Raw genomic sequence first — 7,708 nt, 5'->3', positions numbered from 1 at the left:
GTTTGGGTGTGCTGGGCAGTAATAAAATACATTGTATGCACTCACCTACATTTGACATCAATTCTGGTATGTCAAACGTGTCCAAAATATTCTTTGGCTATGCTTCATAGCTAAACATATCAGCATAAAAAAGCAAACCATAAGCTGGCTGCTATGTAAACTACAAGCATTAGGGCTAAAAAATAATCATCCGGCTAGGATGGTCACTCCCAAGACCCTATGAAGTCAATAAATAATGAACATGTAAAAATCATATTAAGTTTCCATCTCTCCTTGGCACAACTGGGAGGGAAGGAGGGGACTGGGAGCAAGAGGGTGGCAGCCTAAGAGAGACTCATGAGAGAAGCTTGTGGGTAGAGTAGGTGCCTCTCTGATGAAGACTTTAAAGGACATGCTTGGTAAAATCTTGTGGCTACAGCATCAGCATACGTGCTTTGCCATGGTGGGGTATGCTGGCAAGTCACGCTCAGCCCAGCACCCCACATTGCCCACCCACGGCCCAGGGGATCCGCAGGAGGCCTGCTGGATTGCCAGGACCCCAGATGAGTGATGGAGCTTGGGGACCATGCTGCTCCATGAGCCCTCAGCGCATGGGGAGTGGGGAAAGGCTGCGGTGACCCTGGGCAGAGGAAGGCAAGACATCATCCTCTGACACATAGAAGACAGGGCAAAACCAGGCAGTATTCAGAAATCAGGAGCTGCGGCTCCTGGAGTGTATTTGAGTTGAAAAATCTATAGGTTGTGTTAAAAACCATGAGATTATCAGTGCATGGCAAGGATATTAAGCAACACATTTCTGCTGTTTGCCTCTGGTTTCTGAGTGCGCAGGCACGTTCCCCTCACACTTTCAAGATCTGCTCAACCACTGAAAGCAAAATCTTGCTTTGCTTAAAAGGAAGGCTAGAAAAACCAGAGAAACCACCAGCCCCTGCAGAGACATGTAAGGTCTTTAATTCCCCTCTCCCAAATCTGCCTTGGCTTTCCCTTCTCGTGGCAGAGGTACCTCCCAATTGCTCCCTACAGAAAGAGGTAGGAGACAGTGCCTTCTGCTGAGTGCGCTTCCAGGGAAATGTGGCAGTCCTCAAACCCCAAGACAGCCACTTCCCCAGGCAGGATGGTCACAGGCTTGGGATAAATGCCTCCACCTTCTTGGTTTTGAATAGGAAAATGTGATTATAAGCATGCAGCAATGATCACAGGAAGGGTCCAGCTCTGCCTGGGGTCCAGCTGGAGAAAAGTTCACAGGGTTACAATTACAAAGAAATGTCCAGCTACCCACCATGTGTCTGTCCATGCAGGTGACACAGTTCTCTGGAAGGAACATGGCAAGCCTTTCACCAGCTCCACTTACAAGCTTTTCTTCATCTGTGGACATTTTGCCTGTCTCTGCTATATCAGGGTTGCAATCCATGGTTGTCTCTGCTGCAAGACCTTCTTGTGGTTGCCATGCTCCCTGCCCTGCTGCTACACGCACAGCTGCAGCTGGAAGATAGGATCACTAATGGGAAGTCCCATTTGTCATTCCTGATATCGCCTGATAGGTGGTGAGCATGGAGTCACTGACCTGCTCAGTGAGTTTGGGAACATCGTCTGGGGCTAAGCCAAGGGTTTCCACTTCTGGCAGGATCTGGATTATGCTTTTTCCTGGAAGAGTGAGATAAGAGGGCCAGAGAGGGGCAAGAAAATATGTGAGTGGTGTAGAAGAGCAAGAGAAGACATAGCAGAGGGATCAGTGCAAACCAAGGAACAAGACAGAAACGAAGGGAAATGCCCTCTTTCCCACACCAGCAGTGGTGTAGCAACCCAGTCATGTCCCAGATGCACAAAGCAAAAGCCCAAACCAGGCTTTTCCCATCCACAGACACAGCAAAAATCATAAATACAGAAACAAGTGAATCTCTCCCCAAATACATCCAATGCAATGATTCATATAGAAGAAGTTGTCACAGCAGAAAGACCTCAGGGTCTGTTTAAATCACAGCAAAGAGAATGAGATTGCTGTAATAGCACACATCCAAACCGACCGTGCTATGATCTATGTATACCAAATTCAGCAGAGTCCCCCCTTCCAGAAACACACTTTGGGATGCAGAAATTGCACCCAGGACTCCCTGTTTGGCCAAGGTGCGTCATACTCCTCTTGGGAAGCATCTAAGCAATGGACTGGTGTAAACAGGAAGAATACACTGGGGAGCTGTCATCATGGTTTTCTGCTCTTGCACCCAGTGGCCCTTGCTCTGGCCAGCAGAGATGAACAGTGCCTGCACAGACATGCACCTGAGGATCTGGGGACTGTCTGTGTTATTTTCTAACTTTCTTGCATGCCTTTACACGTGTGCTAGGAAATGAGATCCAGAAGTGTTGCTAGCAGAGCCATGCAAGGGAGGCAAAACAGAAGCGTAGATAAAAGCTTCACAAAAGAAGAAGGCATGCTCCCTGCCTGCCATCTTACATCCAAAGCTAGATTTGGTATCTCAGCAGTCTACTATGCTTCACTTGGTCCTACAGAAAAAGCTGAGTGATGACAGGGCTGTGCTGAAAGTGTAGGTCTGTAGGGGTATAACAGACTCCCAGCAAGCACCAGACTTGCTCCATGCATGACAGTGTGCACACACTAGACACAGAGTTGGGCTTTCCAGAAGCTCATCAGCATGCCCAAAGCCACTGTGGGCATGGTGAACTATCCTGACCTGAGGATCAGCCTGCTCAATGTGCAGAAATCTTTGCCACATGTAGCACCTCTTCAGAATCAGCCCTGGCAAAACTTGCAGGTGGGAAAAGTGGGAAGATACAGGAAAAGTTAACTGTGGTTCTTTCTCCAGCAGTGAAGATCCTACCTGTTTAACAGCAATTTGGAAAAGGGCTTAGAGGTCAGCTAACCACTAACTCCCATGGTGAGGTTATTATAATGTCAAATGTACACGCAACCAGAAATAGTCTTTCCTAAAAAGCTCAGGAAGGTTGTGGAATCTCCTTCCTTGAAGTTACTCCAAACTTGGCTGGACAAGGCACAGAGAAAACTCATCTATCTTTAGAGTTGGCCTTGCTTAAAGCAGAAGGTTCAGCTGCTTCAGGGATCCCTTCCCATTGCGTTCATCTCTGATTTCCCAGAGCTCTGTCTTGGTTGCCCAACTGAGCAGGGACGTGATGGGGAGGAAGCAGGCTAGCAGAGCAGGGCTGATGTCCCTGCTCATGCTCCTATCGACACCCACAGCAGGGAATACTTCCAGTACCAAAAGGTTTTGGTGTGTTGCCAATAGAGACAGGATAGTCCCAGCAGATGAAAGATTAGTAGAAACAGACAATGCAATGTTTAACATTTGCACCAACTCTCTCTTCCAGGTGTCTGCCTGGGAGGGGATGACTACACCCAGGCACAAACAATGGGAGGAATGAGAATGTCGGATGCAAGTCCTCCCCTTGGGAAACAGCAGTGCTGGCCTGGTGGGAGGTGGAAAGTGGCAGAAGCTCATTTTGGGATGGGTGTCAGTAAAGGAAGTGGAGGAACAGGATGGGTTACCTTTCTTTGTTGGAGTTTGAAACATTTTTTTCTGCATTTTTCTTCTGAAGCCAAGACTTACATAATTTTTTTCCCCATAACATTTTGTCAGTGACCAGGAGAAATTTTTGTCACCATAAATGGATGAAACATGGTAACTGGGAGGAGACACACTCTCAGGGTGACTTTTGCTGAAAGCTCCATGTTTGCTTTTGTTTCCCAGCTCTCCATGCACCTGCAGATCCAAGGACAGCATGGTGGGGCTGGGGGCAGGACCTGCCCCTGGGCTCCACTGCTTCTCCATGTTCCCTCGTACAGGTATTGGACAAGCTGTGAGAAATCCAAGGGGAGAGGCAAAAGTGATGCCTGGAATCTCCCATTCCCTCCCCTCCCGAGAAGACAGAAACTACTGTTGTCTGGCTGCTATCTCCACATCGCACATGGTCCCCTGCCCACCCACATCATGGCTCCCTCCAAGGACTGAGGTTGCACCAACACCTAGCCTGTTCTTTGCCCCAGATCATCCTCACCTGGTCTAAATCTCTTCTCCTTCTGGTTGTGGAAGTCATAATAGGAAGAGATCACTACAGGAATAATGGGGACCTGGAAGGGAGGCGGTCTACAGTGAATCTACAAATTTCCAGATTTCTCCCCCAAAATGGAACTGGTGTTCTTAGGTGAATCCAGCACCTTGCTGATAATTATCCCAGTCAGCTTCATAGTAGACACTCAGAGTTTTTTGGGGATATTTAGATCATTTAACCATATCACCCAATGTCCTCGCTGTTGGTTTTTGTGTTTTCATCTCTGTATTTAGGCCCAACAATGCATGGATTGTCAAATTAGTATGCGCAGAGGCCTGTTCAGCAGAAATTCCTCCTGGGCAGGTCCAGGGTTCTTGTCAAGGTCCTCCCACTTTTTTCACAAGCCGAGTTGTGAAGGTTTTCCACTTGTCCCAGAAACAGCCCCCTCCTGAGCCACCTGCAAGCTCCTTGTGGGGTCCTGGATACGTGCTTGATCCAAAGGAAAGCCAGGGACCAGGAGCCACATAGCCCTGGTTGCTGGTGGACCATGGTAGGCAAATCGCATGCCAAGGGGCAGGAGGAAGGTTGCTCTCACCTAGGCTTTCACAGCCAGCTGGAAGGCCCCACATTTGAAGGGCAACATGAAGCTACCATGACTACAAGTTCCTTCAGGGAAGATCAAGACGTGGAACTGCAGGAGGGAGAAGATACTGAGACAGAGGGACCTCCAGTTACTATTCTAAGCCACTGCACAGGCATACTCCCCTGGGACTGATCTGTCTGCTCCTGATCATGCAGAGACATCATCTTCCTCCACTTCAAGCACTTTATGGACACACAACACACTGAACCCACCAGAGATGCTCTTACTCTGTTCTGCTCAGTGCCCAGCCCAAAGATCCCTTTCCAGCCACATCAAGGTTCTAGTGGCTCCTCACCAGAGTCCTCCCCACTCACATTTTCTTTGTGGAGGGAGTGTGCCACCTCTATCAAGGTAGTGATAGACTCTTCCCTCTTCTTGTGGTCAATGAAAATGAGTCCTGAAAGCCAGCATGCTAGGCTGAAAGTGCCCATGTAGAGGATTTCCTTCCTTGCAATGGGCACACAGCAACTTGGTAATACCTCCATCATCACTGGAAGGGGAGAACAAAGACAGAACAAGTTATTATCTATCTGCACTGAGGTTTCCTCCAGATTCTGGGCTACAGCCCTCTGCTCTAGGAGATGCCATGCCTGCAGTCCCCATCCAGCTTCACAGGATCGGAAACATGTTGGGAAAGGGATTCTGGGGGTCTCCAGACCAACCACCCACTTAGAAGAGGACTATTGCTGATGCTAAATGAGAGCAGCTATGACACGGCTGTGATCAACTGACAGTCTCATCCCCATTGTCTTGGAAAGAATGAAGCTGATTTAGCTTGAAAATGCCTCTAATACCCTGGAGAACAACCCTGGCTTTAATACCCTGGAGATCAGCCCTGGCTTGGGACTAGCTGGTAATGGACTATGTAGCAGCCACTCCTGCTCCTCTGTCTGCAGTACCTGGGATTTTGTACTACCCTCCCCTACAGACAACTGGGGCCGGGAGCAGGATGCGGGATCACCACATACCCATAATGTCAAGGGAGGTCTGGTCATTCAACATGAGGATGAAAGGTTTCTTAGTCCTGAGGTTCTCCTTGCCCTTCACCATTATCTTGAGACCAAAGATGTAGTTGAGGGGCAGGAATGACATGCACAAAAACCTGGGAAAAGGGAGTGGACATTAGCCAAAGAGGTGCTGAAACTGGGTAAAGGGAACAAACACCATTCTTCCAAACCAGCCCATCTCACAGACTGCTCCTGCAGAGTAGCCTGTTTCTCCACAGACCCGGATTTGACTCATGACTTGGAGAAGAGCAACTAGTATGTCTCTTGAGCTCATCATTTCACTAGAGGAGACAAATACACCTAGCAGGTTTTCTTCAAGCCACATTAGACCAATGGCCTAGCAACTACAGCTACAGCAATTCCATGGATCAGCCAAATATTAGATAATGACAAAATTCATAGTGCACCTGTTTGTACTCTACTTCCCTGCTCACCTTGCTGAAACACGAATACAGGCTGCAATAAACATGCACCCAATTCTGCTATTGCCCAGGCTCTGGAAAGAGAGATGATTTTGCCTCTAGGTGACGTTAGACTGCAATTCTGGTAGCCATATTTTAACAGATACTGGAAAAATAAAGAAACGAAGAAAGTCAGACACAAAAGTCAAGAACTGAAGAAAATTTCTTAAAGCGAAAGGCTGATGCTCAGTTAGGAGATACCAACTCCCACTGCAGCATACAACAATGAATAGTAAATCCTGCCTCTGCAGCACTTCAGGAGGCTACGAGCACTATGCTGCCATCTAGCAGAGTCATCTTCGAGCCCCCACTCAACCCACACCCCAAGTTACTAATGCCCACCGCTACTAATCACATGTGTACACGCAGCTGCCCAGTCTTCGGGTAAGTCCGACAGCTTGCTGCAGAGGCAGTAACAGACAGAGAGAGGGGATGGGCAGCGAGGGGATGGGCTCAGAGGCTGCCAGACCTGGGGGCACCAGGCTGTAATTGCAGTGATGGGGACAGTGTAAATGCAGGCACCAGCACTGCACCATGGTAATGTCTGCTCGTGCCCGTTCAGGTGGGCACTGGGTCAGAATAAAGCTGTGAAAGAGAAGAGCACCTGCAGAGGCTTTCTCAACACAACTTAGAAAGTGAATGATCGGCCACATGGAGGAGGGAAATACAGCTCTGAAGACCAGACAGGAGAGCTTTACAGCAAGTTACTTTACCTGTGCATTACATCCAGTTTGTTGGCATTACTTAGTTTGTCAAATTTATGTCACCTTTTACATCCTTTGCTTGCATAAATTGTTATTCTATCAACTCAAATACAATACTGAAACCCACATCCTTTCCCTGAATTACAGGGCCTGTCAGTTCTTCACACCAATATACAACTAATTCTTCCCTGCTGCAGTGCAACTCCCAGGACCCTACAAAACAGAGCACGAGTTGACTCAATGCCCAGAGCAGAAAGAAGCCACAGACAACTCCATGTTTTCCATGTTACATTCACGAGAAACACTGATCATAATAACCAGAATGCTTAGGGTGAAGAGCCACAACTTATAGAAGGTCATCTTGCAGAAGTGTCTGAATGCAGGATTCACCTGGTAAAGGACTAGAAACACGATGAACAGAAAAGTAAATGGTTAATAAAGGAGCAAAAGCTCCATCCTTCCATCCCAGAGTCAACCAGAGGAGCATTGCACAGCGCAGTTAAATGAGTCACAAGCACCCAATGTTGTGGAGCAGAGTTTAGATTCCCTTGATCAGCTATATGTGGGTGGTGCAAAGCTGGAACGAGATTCAGGAGCAATGCTTCAGAAAGGCTGTGTTTGCTGTGCAGAGCTAAACTAACTTTGGAAAGCCAGTTTAGCAAGGGCACTCCAGAAGCACTGTGTGCAGGAGCTGGCTGGCAAGCAGGGGCAAACACGCAATAGCAAGGGTGCCTATGTGCAGGGGGTGTGTGGCTCTGGGCTGGTCGAGCAATGACTGCTTGGAGAGACAGCTCCCCTTTGACATGGCTCTGTGCATAGGAACCCTGAGAACTTTTAAGAAAATCTTTAATAGGAGGGAGTGGGATAAGT

General features: G+C 48.1%; 1 pseudogene; it reads right to left on the bottom strand.

The window, feature by feature from the left end:
* Positions 1 to 509: 509 nt before the first annotated feature.
* Positions 510 to 7,294, bottom strand: LOC104314375 (1-acyl-sn-glycerol-3-phosphate acyltransferase alpha-like; annotated as a pseudogene).
* Between the last annotated feature and the right edge of the window lie 414 nt (positions 7,295 to 7,708).

The sequence above is a fragment of the Haliaeetus albicilla genome, chromosome 9, assembly GCF_947461875.1.
Source record: "Haliaeetus albicilla chromosome 9, bHalAlb1.1, whole genome shotgun sequence".
NCBI lineage: Eukaryota > Metazoa > Chordata > Aves > Accipitriformes > Accipitridae > Haliaeetus > Haliaeetus albicilla.
This window is presented reverse-complemented; position numbering and strand designations above follow the sequence as displayed.